This window comes from Hipposideros armiger, unplaced genomic scaffold (assembly GCF_001890085.2).
Source record: "Hipposideros armiger isolate ML-2016 unplaced genomic scaffold, ASM189008v1 scaffold_838, whole genome shotgun sequence".
NCBI lineage: Eukaryota > Metazoa > Chordata > Mammalia > Chiroptera > Hipposideridae > Hipposideros > Hipposideros armiger.
In genome coordinates, this window is record NW_017732188.1 from 539,057 (window position 1) to 557,494 (window position 18,438).

Sequence of the window (18,438 nt, forward strand, 5' to 3'; positions counted from 1 at the left end):
CTGATCTGCCTCGCCCGGGAAGAGCGCAATGATGGTGCCAACTTGGGCCAGTGAAGCAACGTCCTCCACAACTAGACTGAAGAACAAAATGACAACAACTTGTCTGTTCCCCTTCCCCCAAATCCCCAGCGCTGTTCCCATCCCCCCAATTCCCCAATAAAAATCTAAAAAAAACAAACAAAAAAACATGAGAAGGTAAATGGATGAAACAGTTTGAACTCTAGAAGAAAAGTTTTACATAAAATAACTCAATTTATTAAAATTATGACTAGCAGCAAAATCAGTAGGCCATATTATTAAAAAAAAGAAAGTAGAAATATTACTTCACGGACTATCTCAATAGATTTGTAATGTGGGAGAATTGGGGTTTTTAAAACAAATTTAAAAGCAGCTTATGATAAGTATTATTTTCATTTTCACTGACCCTAATACCATGTCCAAACAGTCCAATCCATGCTGGTATTTTGCTAACACTTTTTATTTGACCAAAAATGCCAATCTTCATTAAGTATGTGACTTAATAACATTCAGGAGTATTATAAATATATAATTTTATGTGACATGTCTTTTTTCTGAAAGAAAATTTTATTAGAGCTACAGCAAATCCAGAGACATAATCAAAATGAATTAAAATATTTCTAACATGCTCATTCAAAGCACTGGTCTTACCTATAGTAGTAAGAAAAAAACTATACCATTATCACATACCCCCAAAAAAACAGGGATACATAATATAATTAATAGAATTAAATGGAACATTTTTCAATGAAGAGAGTTATGAAGAAATGGGGAGAAAATGGAAATTTTACAGCCACGGAAAAACTGCTTATTATTAGTAATGCCAACTAAAACTTTAAAAGGTTACTCTTTAAGACTGTTTCCTTTAATTTAGGGCTTTTAATTATCCTTGGAGCTTTTTATAATACAAGAACACAGTATTCAACACATAAACTGTAATGGAGAATTGGGTTAAACTAACATTTTCAGAACACGGATAATGGCTGCTTAATCTAACAGTGATGGTGACTCAAATTCCACTTATGAATAAGTCAGTAATTCCTAAATTTAAAATCACTTTGCACATGCAATAGATTAAGAGCTTTCTCTTTTCATTTTGTCTTTTAAATGTTCTCCATAGGTTTTCATTTCTATGAAGCAGTAAGCAAAGCAAAATCCTAATCTTATTTACTTCATTAAAAATTTAAGTGCTGTTGGGCCGGCCGAGTGGCGCGTTGGTTAAGAACTGGCTTGGGATGCCAGAGGGCCCCGGTTCAGATCCCACATATGAGGGCATGTGACACTGCCCTCTACAGCTAAGATGCTGAACAACAGCTCGACCTGGAGCTGGGCTGCTGTGGGTCGCTGGCGACGGCGTAGGCTGCAGTACCCTGCTGCAGTGGGTTGCCATAAGTTACCATGTGTAGCCGGCAGCCAGGGTGAGCAGCCAGCAGCCGCCGTGAGCGGCCGTCCAGAAGCCGGCGACTGATCTGCCTCACCTGGGAAGAGCGCAATGATGGTGCCAGCTTGGGCCAGTGAAGAAACATCCTCCACAACTAAGACTAAAGAACAAAACAATAGCAATTTGTCTGTTCCCCTTCCCCCGATTCCCCAGCGCTGTTCCTCTCCCCCAATTCCCCAATAAAATCTTTAAAAAAAAAAAGTTTAAATGCTGTTTGTTTTCCCTGCTTTAGTGTTAAGAAAGGTAGGCATAAAATGCAAAAATAAATAAACTTCAAAACAAATGCTTTCTGTCCTCTCTCTATCCTTCAATTTCCCAAGCTAGCCCTTTAGAAGTCCTAAAGAAATTCAAACATAATCATCATATTCTCAGCTGTGATTTTAGCATTGAGATCAATGGCTCTTCCCCTCATGTAAATAGCAGACACACCGCTGTAAAGCTGGAATCGCTTGGTTCCCGTTTTCTCCAACAAGCTGAATGTCAGCCTCCTGTCATTTTGGGAAAGCAGGGCCAGTCCTAACTCGTAGGCCATCATTCACAGCACCTGAAACCCACCGTGAATAAAGCTGACCAAGGTCCTGAATCTAAAATGTCTTCCTAGCATAGACAGCTCATCCCTGAAACTCAACGCCATATTCAAAATGTTAAGAATGACAATTAAAAGAAACACCCTGATCTTTTAGACAGAATTTTCCCATTAAAGAAAAGTGGCTATGGGTGATAGAAAATAGCAATTGATTGATGCTGATACTTTGTAAGAGAGTGATTTTTGTCCATATGATTCTAATGCCATGCATTTCACTGATTTCTCCTACGCTTGGAGAAAAATAAGGATACAACAGAGCATGATATAAAGAACTAGACTTGGGGTGAGAAGATGTAGATTCTGGTTTTAGCTCTAATATCGTCTCAACTGTGTTCTTTTTTTTTTCTTTAATTATTATTAGTTTCAGGAAGGAGAAGGGGAAGGACTGAGACAACACAAATCGCAGTGCTCTTAAATAAACCACTTTCTGTTATTTCATCTCTAAAATGTGGAAGTTTAACTTTAAATGATACCTAATATTCTTTCCAGCCCTCGCATGTTGTAAGTCTACATTAGTTACTAGATGTTTTATAACAAGACTTTAAAGGATGCACATTAACGTATATTTCTAATTATTGTAGGTTGTTGAACACATCAATTCCCAGTTACTGAATGTACTTTGGTAAACGCAACACATGATTTGAGTTCTATGCCACTTAGTATATGCCACTCTACACTTGTGTATTTTCTGTGCCGAATCTCTCCTGACTAACCAGGCTGCCACATGTACAAGGCCAGTTTATCTGTCACCAATTTATAACCCTTTGCATATCTAGTTAACGACCATATGGCTTGTTCAGCTTTAGCTGAATAATAAAAGTCTATTGAATGAGACACACTATCTATTCCAGCCAGCATTAAAAGGCACACCTTGAGATAAAATGATCCTAGGGAAGTCATAGGATGCTAGTCACAGTAATAAGGGAGGGAATTACTGAGCAGCTGGTGGCAGATTATCAAGTCTCTCAATGCAGGGCCTGACAAAATCCTCAAATATACCGCCGTCAGGAACAACCACTGAGCATAAGGCAGGATAATGATGTCAATCAACTAGAATGGGCAGAACATTTTTAAGCCTGCAAAGAGATACTTATATTTTAAAACTGCTGGCTCAGTGACACCAGCGTCATTTATTGAGCATCTATTATGTGCCAGGCATTGTGCCAGGTGCTGGGGATCCAAAGATGAAAAGAAGAACGTCCCACGCGGTGCTCAGTCTAATGGAGGAGATAGGTAAACAGCCAAATACAATACAACCCAATAATAAATGCGATAATAAAGAGAAAGCTCCACTGAGAAGCAGAAAATGAGCCATGAAAAGAAAAGCATGGAGGGCATTCCAGGCAGCAGGAATGACAAGGTCAAAGCTAGAGCCAGGGAAGGATGTGATCAGCTGGGGTCTGTGAAGAGATGGTGCCTGTGAGAGGATTCGGAGCGCCCAGGAAGCAGAGAGCCAGAAGGAAGTTGGAAGTTTTTATTTTATGGAGCGAGGAACCTAATTTTGGAAAAGCTATCAGAAATAGCAACAGCTACCCTGAACGAAAAAGAAATGTGATTTCCTTCATACTTCAAAAACACACAGGAGAGTTCACCTTCACTAACGCTGCTGGGGCAGGTTCTTTTCATTACTGTGGCTTCCCTTCAGAAAGACCTTTTTAACTCCTAGGCAATTACCGCCTCTCGCTTTTATTAATTTTTGGTTGTGTACCTGGATTTTCTAGGGGTCTAGTAAAAAGGCCACTGGGAAATTTGAATAAATTCTAATTTTAGGAGGCTGTCATATACTATGGGCTCAAACTACAATAATGATACATGCAGAAATGTGTTTATAAGAAATATAACCGGTAACACAAAAGAGGTCAATCAGTAATGCTTATATTTCCTCTCACACATTTCTTCCTTAAATCATTTATATAAGCGATGACTTTAAAATGCCTTCTTTTTTTTAGTTATATTCTTGAACCAGAAAGATTTAGAGTAACTCCTAAAAAAAAAAAAAAGGCAGCTAATTTTTAAAATGAAACAATCTCGCACAAGCCCTAATTATCACTTCAGTATTTGTAGGCTAGATCTATATTTGAGACGGAAAAAATAAAATTTTTTGACAAGGTCTCTGAAAGGAGTGAGGAAAGCCACTATTATTTTAATAGGAGTGACTTTAAAATCCGAAGTTATTAACACCAGCATGAAATAAATCAATACGTAGGCCAAAAGTTTCTAGTTAATTTAAAGGAGAAAGCAAAATTAGTAAATGGCATCTTTCTCCTTTTTTGCAATAAGATAATTTGGTAAAAGAGCATCCCGCTTTTTATGTCAGTCACACTGTGCCTTATTATTCAATAACCTTTCAGGAGAGAATATCATAGGTAAAGAATCCAAAACCATTATATTCTGTTAGAAATGCTCTCTGGCCCTTTCCTCCTGTTTTTCAACAGAGTCTATGTCCCCATTGGCAAGGAGAAAATCTTGTGGAAAACCATGACCATAAATTTTAGAGAGCTGTCTCAAAACAGTGAATCAACAGAGCGCTTGACTCACACCTTATTTTAGGACTAAGTTCTGCAGGTATAGCTGTCAGTCATGGCTACCTTCTCTTTGAGAGTCTTATCTATCTTTACTTCCATAACTGGGTTACTGCTGCAGGCTCAAGGTGTTCTTCCTTTTCTAGTGTACTAGCTATAGCCAATCAGGTACTTGCCCCAGGTGGACGATCCCCCAGGAAGCTAGGTTGAAACCCAGGGAGCTTAGTTCCAGAGCACACATCCACCACAGCCCTGCCCTTCCTTGTCGTCCCCCTTATACAGCTCCTCCTCTAAGTGGGAGATTCAGCACACCTGGGAATGAAATAGTAGGGCTGTGCCATTAAAATAACTATAGTAATACTTACAAAATGTAAAATCACAAAAGAAATACAAACAGCTAATAAATATTCAACATCCCCTCTCAGCAAAGATATGCAAATTAAAGTCATAGGACAGCATTTTTCACCTAGCAAATTATCAAAAAAAATTAAATATAATACCCACCTTATCAAAAATGGTTCAAAAATTATACTTTTATATGTTGTTGTGGGGTTATAATTGAAATTACTTTCCTAGAGAACTATTTAGCAATATTTACCAAAAGTTTGTAAGATGTTGATGTACATACCCAAGAAAATTCACTTGTAGAAATTTTGTCAAAGAAAATTCACTTGTAGAAATTTTGTCAAAGAAAATTTTGTCACAGAAGTAAGGATACTCACTGAAGCATTATTAATAATAGTGAAAGATGGAAAACAATATAAAAGTCCAACAATGGTGAGCTATTAATATAAACTTGAGTTTAACTACTGAAATATCCTCTTGGGGGGAATATTTAGTGACCTACAAAAACATTCTTAATGTTTTGTGTAATGAAAAAATACATTTACAATATGGTCCTAATTTTATAAAACCAAATGTATGTATTGGACAGAAATTAAGGAAATTAAGCCAAGAGACAGCCAATTCCATTTTTTTCCTTCAAGGCCTTTGGTTCCATGCAGGAAGGCTTTCATTTTATAGCTCTTAGGAGATTATACTACTTGATAAATTTTAAGAGGTTAACATTACTGAATGGTTTTTAATTTTGTGTTTATGGAAGTATTAACGTTGTCCTGGAGCTACACTTAGTTGACTGAAAAATTCAATTAGCTGAATGTCTATAAACCTGCCAGTAAGGAGGTAGTAAATTATACTTAAAATGTTAATACTGAAAACTGTAAAACAAAAGGCACTTTAAAATACACCCACCATCCTTCACTTGTACTTAAGAACATAGGCTTTGGATGCATTTAGAAATGTGTTTAGATTGTAACTCTCCCACTTACTAGCTTCGTGAATGTAAAGTCTTTCCTTATCCTCATTTCCTCACTCTATAAAGATAATAAAACCTACCTCACTGGCTTATTATAATTAGTGACTTAAAGTGCTTTACATGTAAGTGCATGGTATAAACAGTACCTGATGTTGTTATTTTCATTATTATTAGGCTGTAATGCTTTCACCTGCTATTGCCACTGTTGAAAATATTTCAATTATAAAGTCTACTGTACTCTGTGTGGGGTATACTTTGGTTGTATCCTTTATGTATTGAGCATTTTTACTGTCCCTCCTATTTCCTGGGAATTAATTTTATGAAAAGTTTTCCATTACATTTTTCTATCTCCTTATAAAATCTACTCCTCATCAATCCACATATAAAATAGTACTTTGCACATTAAAATATGAACAAACAAAGAGGAAATGTAAATGAAAACATTTTGGGTGCAAATATATTGCTGAAAATATTGGGGTAAAAAAAATCTATAAATAAAACAATAGCTAAAATACTTCTTTCTACCAATTCTCAAAATGAATGGGCCTTGTAAATTCCTCATGCTAAAAGAAATTTTAATTATACCAAAACTTTCAAATTCAATAGCCTTAATCCTGTAGCTTTTTATAGTCAACCTGTATACATCTGAGTTTGGTAATGATGAATTTTTCTTCCCTGAGTTTTGTCTGTGCCAGCAAAGCTTTTCCAAAATAAAATGAAATTCTAAACTGAAAAGAACTTTTTCACAATGCAAAGCAAAACTTGTATCCTTCTCCCCATGTATTAAGGAAACTAAAATAGCTTCTCTAAATAAATAACCCAGCTCCTCTTCACAGGAAGCACAGAAAAGGTAGGTACTAGGGTTTTTTACAGTCCTGTTTACCTTCCCTCCTATAGCATTTGGACTTAAAATTCTCTTCAAAGTAATTGAATGTAGACTTAGTTATTCAGGGACAGAAACACTGCCTATGACCGTTTTAACTTTCAGAAGCAGAATCAGAGAGGTGACCTATATTCTTGGACATGAGTGGTCTTGGTTTCTTCATGGAACAAAACAACAGAGTAGAAAATCATTCCTTTCTAACAGTTAAGTCGTTCTTGGTTTCTAATCTTTCATCATTTCTCCCAAATTAACCAACTGTTTCAAACCATTTCATCTAAAAACAAACAAAACAAAACATGCTTTTTCATGAGCCTGAAAATTCAACAGGGCAAAGCTTTCATAAGGAAAATATCTATTTTTGGACCCTTTAATCCCTCTTTTTTTAATTTTTTTGTAGGCAGTGGCGTACCCATGGCTGAACATAAATCATCAATGAATATCTGAGGCCATTTTATTTGTTTTGTTTCCTTCTTCCCCAAAGAATAACAAATGCTACTTTCACTCAAAAGAAGTCAAAATGGATATTCAGCAGGAGCAAGTTTCATCAGGGGACAAATGTTAGTTTTCATAGCAAACCAGAATTTCTGAATCTTTTCAACCAAAGTACAAAAAAAAGATAAACAGGTCCTTGACTAATGTTCCATTTAAGTATGACAGCAGAGGGAGTTCATCAATTTTTGAGTTTACAGTAGTCCCCCCTTTATGCTCTGTCTTGCTTTCTGTAGTTTCAGTGACCTGCTGTCAACCATGGTCTGAAAATATTAAATTAAAAATTCCAGAAATAAGCAACTCTTAAGTTTGAAATTGTGTGCCCTTCTGATTAGCGTGATGAAGTCTCACACCATCCTGTTCCGTCCTGCCTAATTAGTGCCTAATTTATAAATTAAACTTTATCATAAATACATATGTGGTATAGGAAAATACACAGTATACATAGCATTTGGTACTATCTGTGGTTTTAGACATCCACTGGGGGTCTTAGAACATATCCCCCACAGATAAGGAGACTACTCTATGCAAATTAAGCTAATGAAATGACAGATTTATAAGAACCTTCCTTTCCTCAAGATGTTCATAATGCTCCCCTTAAAAGTCCTCAATCATAGTTTTTGCATGATGTAAGGGATCAACATATTTAGGTTGATTTTTGTGGGCTTTAAATATTAGGTAATTAGGTAAAGGGTTTAGAAAGTACAAATTAGTAGCCACGATATTGCTACGGGGATATGAAAGACAGTTTGGGGAATATAATCAATAATGTAAAGATTTTTTAGGGTATCAGATGGACACTTGTCTTATCAGGGAGACCACTTCATGTACTGTGTAGATGCCTGATACACTGGGCTGTACACCTGAAGCTAAAGCTCAATAATATTTGAATGTCAACTATAATTATATATATAGTCATGGGATGTGGAGTTCAGTATAGGGAATAGAGTCAGTGGAATTGTAACAGTTCTATACGATGTCAGAGGGGTAGTAGATTGGGGTGGGGTTATCACTTTGTGAGGGGTGTAAATGTCTATTACATTGTTTTGTACACCTAAAACTAATAAAAAAAACATTAGGTAATTTACTGACAATTAAAGTGGACAATATATTTAAAGCACAATCTAAGTTATTCTTTTCATAATGCACTAAGATTTTAGAAATTGGGGATGTTGTGGAATTTGCATTCCCTTGGATCTCAAGATCTTTGGAAGACAGGGAGGACGAGCCTTCCCAGCTGCCACTCATCTGTTGCCTTGTTCTATCGTCGTCATCACTGGGTAAGTGAGAACAACAGTCACCTGAGGTTTACTAACCAAAGCAGCAGGAGGGATCGAGATCAGAAACCTAGCATTTCAGAGCTTTAGAAAACGCATTCCAATGCCCTATCTCACTGGTGCTCAAAATAGGTCTGTGAAATAGGCAAATAGGAGATGCTATAAAGAAGCTGGGATTCTAAAGTAATTTGTCCAAGGTCACATTGCTAGCGAGAGGCAAAAACATGATTATTAATCTCAAATTATGTTTACAAAAAAGACCAAAAAAAATGTACAGAGACTCCTCAGGGCCTTAGTCGCAGAACTTCTTTCCCTAAGTGGTCTTTTCCATTCCGTGGCTAATTTATCAAACACATGTGGATTGTTGCCAATTATATAATGCCCTTCCGGACCTCTTCTCTGAGCATTGCACATACACATCCATCTGCCCTGCAGCACCACCACGTGCATGCCTAAAAAAGCCAACCAATCCTAGCAGAGCTCTCACTTCCTCTCCTCCTAGAAAAGCTCTTCCTCCCAGGTCTCCTCACCTGGGTCAGTGACACACCACTGCTCAAGTCAGGCCTAGGGGTCATTTGATTGAATCTCTGCCTTTCCTCTTCCCGCACACTCCACATCCAAGGCATTGGTGAGTCTGACAGATTCCTCTTCCAGAATACTGTATACCTCAAGTCCATCACCGTTCCCCATCTCCACTCCACCACTCAAGTCCAAGATACCATCACCTCTTTCCTGGACCACTGCAACAGCCTCCACACTGGCCACCTTGCCTCCCTTATCCCTCCATAAAATCCATTCTACACAATACATCTAAACTAAAATCATGACCCTTTCATTTGCCCTTAAAATCAAGTCCAAGCTCCTATAAAAACCCACATAGCTACCTACCCACATTTTCAGAGTTTTACAATCTTCTTATTGATGAGAGTCTCAGAAATAATGCCTTGGTTACTGCCATGGCAAGTCAGTGGCAGATGGAGTCAGGATGTCAACCAAGTCATCCACGTGTCCATTTCATTAAGCCATTCAATGTCCTAGTGATCTATTCCCAGAAACTTATCCATGTCTCAGTTTTCTCATTTGTAATATTATAATAAAACTGCTTCTCCTCCTGTCTCACCTTATGATCAAGAGAATCAAGTGAAACAATATAATGTGAAAATGCTTTGAAAAAACATAAAGCATTATACAAAGCAATACAAAATACATGCTACTGCAGAAATGGTGCTCAATTACAGGGTTTTCTGAGCCCTTATTTATAGGAGGAGTTAAATGAATCTAGTTAAATAATCAACTTTTGTCTCTCGTGACATCTGGTTGGGTCAAGCCTTTTCTATTACTTAAGAGGACTGATGCTAGACAAGAAAGTACGTGGCTGTCCCGGTTTCAGGCTTTCGGATTTCAGGCTTTCCCTTACCAACAAATAAGAAATAACCAGATAAATCTTACAAACGTGTTTCTGACTAAAAAGAAAATAGGAGTCTAAAAGCCACACTTTGGAAGGCTGAGAAATCAGCCTCACCATGCCCAAAGTCTCTCCACTCTCCTTTCTCCCTCTGTCCAGAATGTGCAGGGTACAGCTCCAGAGGAAATGGTAACCCAGGGCTGTAGGGCCCTTCAGAACCCCAGGGACACAGGATGACTCCAACTCTGGGCTGCTTCCATAGCTTCTGAAAACTGCCAGCCAGCAGGAGCTACAGCCCCATGCAGGACTCAGGTCAGGTTGGAGAAGTCCTCACCGCACCATCCCAGGGTACCAACAACCACCTGCATGTGCATTTGTGTTCATAAAACACTGGCCCTCAGTGTGAGATCAAACAGGCAAGAAAATGCAAGATACTTCTAATACAATCAGTCCATCAACAAGCAATTATAGTAAAGTCTGATTTACTGACAAACATACCAAGATTTTAAAGAAATTTTAACAACTGTGGTTGGATAAACAAGTTGCCATATATAATCTTCCTTTCTTCATGGTTGCCCCCCAAATAGGCCCAACAAATTGCACAGTCATTTCACTACTTTTACACAAATTCATATCATTTGATTTAATTTTTCATTAATTCTCTTCAAACCACTTATCATTATTTTATCTTAGTTCTACTGAAGTTTATTGGTCCTTTAAAAAATAATACTGAGTGGCAGTTAACATATTCAGGCTACAGAAATGGGAATTAAGCTGTAAATCAAGGATCTGCAAACTTTGTCTGTAAAGAGCCAGATAACATTTTAGGCTTTCTGGGCTACACACTTTGTCATTTATTCTTTTTTCTTTTTTTTTTTTTAACAACCCTTTAAAAATATAGAAACAGTCTTAGTTCTTAAGCAGCACAAAAGCAGGCCATGGGCTGTAGTTTATAAACATTTGTTGTAAATAATAATAACTGTGAACTAACAGTATATATGGAACATACACAGTTATATACTTGAAATCAGCCTTTCATTTAAAACAAATCACACTGGTTCAACAGGCTTCCTTTTCCTTAAGCAGGTACCAAAACTAAGAATGTCCAATATTGGAGAAGGCTGAGGAATAGCCCTATTTTCCATGAGGCAAAATTTCAGCCCAGATATTTTTTCCCCTCCCTAGGTGGTCAAGGATAAAAGATGTTCACTAAGAGCTAATGAAGCATCACCTGTAATGTACACATTTATATTAAAATTTAAAAGCCTAGATTTATCAACCTACGATGTAGGTTGATAAAACACAAGTTTGTGAAGCCTCAAATGTTATAGATACAAAGTCAAAAAACCAAAAATAGCTAGAATACAATTCACCAATCCATCAAAAAAAGAGGGATGTATTATTAAAATGACTTTCTTTTAGAATCTCTGCACTAACAATGAAAAATAGCACCAAAATTTTGTAAGGATAATGGCATACAAATGACTTGCTGTAATTGGTATTTCTACTTCACAGTGCAATGAAGTCCATTGTACCTGAGATAATGGAACTCTCTCACATAGTTACTGCATTGTTACCAAGCAACAAGAAATAAAATGTCAGGATTAGTACTTGATTTAATATATTTTTATCATCAATAAACCATATTTCTATTCTGCTATTCTACTGGATATAACTGGTCATTAGACTAAGAATTATATTTAGCAATCTACAAAAATGCAATAACGTTAACACGGGACATTCACCAAGTCCACGTTTTTTATATTTACTGCTTCCTACGTAGGAACAGTAAATACTTACACAACAGCAATTCTATGACCAATATGGTTATTTTGCCAAAATACTCAACCACAATGTGTCATTAAATACATCTTCCTTAGCATTCAATATTTTCAAAGCAATATTGCATTTCATAGGAATTCAAAGAAATGAATGGTCTTTAAATACTTCACTACTTTGAAATAAGTAGAATCAATCAGTTCATTTGGTTTAGTTGTATACAGATATCATCTTATCTGTCAAAACATTCTATATCTGGCTAAATTTGTAGCATATGAGTAAGACTGTATAGATAGCCCTTTCAGAGTGGTTTAGTAATTAATTAAAATAATAAAATCCAAAGCAGAAATAAAATCATATAACTGAAAAACTATAAGACAAATAAATATAAATTAAAGATATTATAGGGCCGGCCAAGTGGCGCGTTGGTTAAGAGTTGGCTTGGGATGCCAGCTATGAGCAGCAGGGCCCCGGTTCGGATCCCACATGAGGGCCATGACACTGCCCTCTACAACTAAGATGGTGAACAACAGCTTGACCTGGAGCTGGGCTGCTGTGAGTTCCCGGCGACAGTGAGCTGCTGTAAGCTATTGTGTGTGGCCGGCAGCCAGCGTGAGCTGCCAAGGGCCGCTGTGAGCGGCCGTCCAAAGGCCGGCGACTGATCTGCCTCACCCAGGAAGAGCGCAATGATGGTGCCAACTTGGGCCAGTGAAGCGATGTCCTCCACAACTAGACTGAAGAACAAAACGACAGCAACTTGTCTGTTCCCCTTCCCCAATTCCCCAATGCTGTTCCCCTCCCCCAATTCCCCAATAAAATCTTTAAAAAAAAGATATTATGTAATTTAATAGGTCTAAAAATAAATCCATATAAATGATATCCATCGCCCACCACATCCATCCCAAAGTAAACACTCAGGAAAGTGACAGTTCTCTGCTTTAGGTGCAAGGATTCCCACGTCTCATGGGCGTTGGTGGGAAGATGGTGTTCCTTCTTTTTTGTATTGTACCAAACAGCATTCTTAGCCCCCTCCTCTTTTTTTTGAAAAACCTGTGTTGAGTGTTCCACTCAACAGGCCCCTGAGGATGAAGTAAAGAGGATTGGAATAAACAGCTTCTTGTTTGTTGTCTTCATTACTCTAACTGAAGTAGAGAGCTTTACCAGGTAAATACTGAAGTGCAGTGAAGGGCATTTAACGCGTTATGTTTCATACAGTGAATGTCAAATTTGACATTTCAGCCAAGTTCTCATACATATCATGTCTCCAAATGTCAATCAGAGATTTGTGTGTGTGAATAAATTCCACACAGGCATGAGAAGTAGTTGCCTGTGTATGGATGTGTGTGTTTGAAACTGAATCTGTTTAATGAAGTTTCTCAACACGGTTAGAAGTATTTGTCTAAGTGGATAGAAGCTTTCATTTTTCTCCTGTTTGTAGCTATTTTTTGTTCCTTTTACTGTCTCTTGGAAAATTTATGAGTTTCACTGCTTTTGAAAGTGTAGTATCATAAGGCATTAGCAATCTAAAGATTAAGAATAAAAGAAACTTAAGAGGAAAGGAATTATGCTTATCCTTTAGGTATTTTCATTTTCTCTATAGCAGGAAGAAAGATAACCAAAGTCTCTAAAACACTGATACATTAATTAGGCTGCTTGGTGGAGATTAAACGTTCACAGGATCCATTGACATGATTAAGTCATGTGGTTAAAATCCACTGTGTTCCCACCTTCTATTGTAAAGTGAAATAAGAACCCATTTGGTCACTTCTGCTATGATTATTTATGAGGAGTTATCAACACAGTTTTCGACACAGGGCCAGAGAGTCACCAAGGCTGGGAAGCTGCAATCTCAAAACTATATTTTCCATTCACCTCAGAATTTTAAAGTCAAAATTAGGCCTAATCATCTCTTGGGAACCACAGCAAAATGAACTAAAAATGTGAATTATATTTCACATAACCTCAGAAGAAAATACTACCATTACAATAAAAAAAAAAGGTATCCTCATGTAAGGTAAGACCCCTCAGCCTGACCACCTTGCACTAAAGAAAGGAGAGGATGTCGTCCTTATTCTTCAAACCCCCCAGGAATGCTCCTACCTCAGGCATTTTCACCCACTATTCCTTCCTTCCACGGCCCAGGATGCTCTGTCCGATGTCACAGAGCAAGCTAGCTAGCTTCCTCATGTCCTTGACGTCTTCATTCAAAAGTCATCTCAGTGAAGCCTTTCACTGACCACCCTATCTAAAATTTCAGTTTCTTCTCCTGACATTTCATGTCCTTCCTCATCCTTTGTTTTTATCATTCTTGATATGTATCAATATCTAGTACACTATATATTTTATTTATTTATTGCATCTATTGCCTACTTTGACCATCGGAATGTAATCTCTGTGAGGGCGGGGATTTTTCCATGCATTGCTCTATCTCCAGAACCTAGAACAGTGCCTGCCTGGCACACTAGAATGTCTCAGCTTCACTGAACTTGCCTTAAAAAGTCATTAACATAGTCTGGTGCTTGTTCAAAAATAATACAAGAGGAGAAAGAAAGAGAGAGGGCTGTAGACGGGGCAGGCCCGACCATGGGCCAGCCACTGGAGCTGGGTGATAAGCCAGAAGGGTTCATTACATACACTCCTGCTTACTGTTGTGCATGTTCATCACCCTTCAAAATAAACATTAAATACAGAAATTTTTAATATCATTTACACTGAAGTCTTTACCTTTCTTCACCCATCAATCAGAAACAACACATTTCTGCTTGGCAGGATGGCAGATGTACCCCCTAATACTTTCCTCTAGTTAATCTCCTAAAGAGAGATGCCATGTGCCAGGCATCAGTACAGAACATAGAAGTCACAGTTCTTTCCAAAGCTTGGCTTCTGTAACAAAATCTTAGGATAACACTTTGGAAAATAATTTTTCATATGTCCATCCCTTATGACTTATTGTAGGTTTCTTTTTAAAGCAAGAGATTGATGAACACAATATTCCTGATAGTGGTTAACTGCAGGAGAGGCAGATGGATGAAAATAAGTATGAACAATCCTCTAATTCTTATGTTAGGTGAGTTCGCAGGTGTTCAATTTATTATTATGTCTCATAACCCACATGGGCTGCATGTACATAATATTTGTGTGCATCAAATACCATATAATATAAACCATTCTTTCATAAGCAAATATATAAATATGCCATAAGTAAAATCACTTTACTGAAGTTGTGATCATGAATATACTTATTTTAACCAAACACTGAAATTAGCTGACTAGTTGTAAAAGCTTTGTGTAAACCTTGCTGTCTTCTAACAGGCCTGAGAACACCAGCTGGTTCATTTCGGTCACACGCAGCCTCCACAGCCTTCAGCAGCTGAGTGAGAGGACCTTTTCTGACAGCGCCGGCGTGCCAGGCAAGTGCTTGCAAAGAGACAAAGTATCAACAGTCTCCTGCGTGAAGCAATCCCGCCCCTCTGCCTAGGTTTTCCATGAAAAAATGTAGGTTACTCTTAAAAAATGTAGAGACAGTTCACTTCTCAAAGAAGCCCAGGATGGTGGAATATGCACCCAGGAGATGGGCAGAGGAAGAGGGTTAATGAGATCCCTCCAGAAGCGAAATGAATTCCCCTCGGAAAACTGAACAGTCCTGCTGCTCCTTATTACACACCCAAACACCCTGCTGAGAGTCATTCCCTGGCTGCTTTACACTTAAACTTGTGAAATTTACCAGGAAAGGCTTCACCCACTCAGAGAGAGGGAGGTCCAGAAATAACACTGTCTGGGTTAAAAAGAGAAACATCTTTCTGGCATGTGTGCCAATATGTGCACCCACTTGTACTTATTTTTCTCAAGTAACTACCCAGTTCCTTAAAAGGGAGAGAAAGATATAACCAGCATTTACTAGGTCACAACTTTGTGGTGAGGCATGCAAATGGCTGCAGGTTTTAAGAAATACAAATGCAATATTCATATTGGTTTGGTGATGGGGGAAAACAGACATAATTGATAATCTCTTTTGTTTCACACAACTCGTATGTTTGTTTAGGACACATCTGAAAAGGAAAACTTTTCCCAAAAAGAGTAAGGTTCTGCTTTAACAGAAGCTGGAAATAATTTACGTCAATGGCAAATTTGACATTTTCTTGAATTCAAGATAAACATACTGGTTTATTTGTTGACATAAAAAAGCAAGAGGCACCTTCTGTGTCCCTTTGCCAGCCTACTTCTAAGACCAAAAATTTTAAGATGTCTAAGGGAATCATCATTAGTATTTTAGGTATTTATGAGTATAATTTTGACCTCCTCAAAACTCTAATTAAAGGATATAAATAGGGACAAAGGTTGATAAGATACAGCATTGTAGGGTGGCATGGAGCTGCAGTAGACAGGCTGTAATAACCCAGGTTCTGCTTCTAAAAAGTCCTCCATGTCCTCTTCTATAAGAAAAAGTAGATAAGCTGAGAGTTCTAAAAAAAGAAGAGTTTTTGAGATGTAGGGTACAGTCACTGCTTTAGTTCCCACTGTTTAAGATACTGAAGTACTAGAATAGACATTCAATCACCAGGTTTTGGAAAATTTGTGAAAAGCTGCAAAGTTCAAAGAGTCTACACCATAGAATGAAGAGAGTCCAAGAGAAAGACTGAATGAACCCATAGGGCTACTGGCCATAGGATAATGCTTTTCTCAAAGCCACCCCCAAGGTAGAAGGTACTGGAGGAAAAAAGACCACAATTGGAATAATTGGCAAGGAAGACCAGGGATAGAGGAATATGCTGGCCAAAAAACTCCATATCTGCTTGATTCTAATAGTTCGCCTTGAAATAGCTTATCTGTAGATTTTCAGTATGTTTCAAGAGTTTGAAACAGCATCCATGTATGATGATTTGAGAGTACTTCACAAAATAATGCAAAAAAAGGAGACACCTTGGGATCAGTCTTTCTATGGTTCTAAGCTAGCTGCGTCTAGCTGTGTGACATGGGGTGTTTTAAAGTCCTCATCTGTAAAACGAGGATAGTAATGGTTCCTACCTTATAGAACTATTGTGCAGATTAAAATCATAATAAGGTACACAAGGAATACTGCCATGACTAATATATAATGAATACTTGATTAATGGTAGCTATTATTATTGTTTCTATTTAGCAGGCAGGAGAATCTGCAGGTAATTCATGATCTCTGAAGAATCCTCTTAAATACCACCCTTCAGAAACCAGCTCATTATCATCCATCCTCCTAGGACCACTGTAAAATAAAGCAGGACAGGGCTTGAGGCCGAGAATTATAGACTCCTAGAGGCCCATGCAGGTCATGGCCTGCACAGACATAGCACAGAAAAGGAGCAGGGTCCAGGGTATTCACTATACTCAGAATAATCCAAAGTCATAAGGTCAAAATAGACTTCTCTTATCAGAAAACACCCAATCTACTCTTTATCCCTAATTCCAAAGTCTTTTCTACTTTCAAGCACACAGTTCTTACAATTCAACCCCCGGGCATGTGAACCTCTTCTATAACGATGCACAGGGGGTTGGCTTACAATAATCTATCGTCTAGGTAGCTGTCTTGCTTATATTCCTAAATTAGAATGACAAATTAGATTTTATCTTGATCCTTCTAATTAATCTCTGTCCAATAAAATGTTCTATATTGATGGTGATCAACACAGTGGTCAGTAGCCATATGTGGCTACTGAAGAGAGACCAAATTTTTACTCTATTTAATTTTCATTCATTTAAACTTTACGTCACATGTGGCTGGTGACTACCATGTTGGACAGTGCAGGTCTAATCAACTTGGAATGACTGTCTGCAGCACTGGGTTAAAAGGAATTCGAATGGAAGTCTGGCCTTAACAGGAAAGACTGTGCTGTGATGGATCAGAGATGTGTGTTCTAGTATAAGGAACAAGCCTTAATTGTATTTGCAGGCTCAGTTAAAGGATTTTACCTCCCCTTCCTTTACACCAAAAGAGAACCTCTCTTTCTAATATCTACAGTGATTCTCAGGTACTTGAGAACTTCTGCTCTTGAAAGAAATAAGATTGGCTGAAAAGAACCAGGTTATAAAAGAAGACAAAAAAGAGAACTTTACCCAGAAGAATGCATAATGCCCCTTGGTACTCAGAGAAGAAATATTGATTTCCAGCAGTTTACAGAAGTATGTATAATCAATAGAGTGCTAAACTATCAATTATTTTAAGCTATGTTACAGGCCTTTCTTCAGTAATGTTACAGATGTGTGCCGTGGACAGGTTATTAAGATGATTCAATTAAAAAAAACATTACATAGAGAGAGTAAACCACATTATCCATTTTAAATTAAGAAAATATACTAAAGCCCTTGCAAAAGAAACCACCATGCCTAGGTCGAAAATACCACATCCCCCAGCACTTTAAAAATAATCCACTTCACTTTCAAAGAGAAAAATAGAACTCTAACATTCGATTGTTTCAAAAATACAACTGCACTGCCACCATGAAATACCATCTTGGCCAAGTGTATGAAAGAATCAAAGAATGTCACATACAACACTACTATCACGAGAAAGGTCAAGAATATACATTCTCACTTCCAGATCCCAAGATAGGTTCTTATAAATCCCTCTCAAGGGAAAACGATCTCAAACTACCATGAAAATTTAGTTCCAAGGTGATCCTCAAAGCTTTGAGTTAGGAATCATTTTAAAGTCTCCTTTTGGGTTCAACTGTGTATAACCAAAATGGCAGG

At 37.7% G+C, this 18,438-nt stretch overlaps 1 protein-coding gene across 1 annotated transcript in view; it reads right to left on the bottom strand.

Annotated features, from left to right (window-relative positions):
• OXCT1 (3-oxoacid CoA-transferase 1) overlaps nucleotides 1-18,438 on the bottom strand; it is a 145,734-nt gene that overhangs the window by 84,876 nt on the left and 42,420 nt on the right. The window lies entirely within an intron of this gene.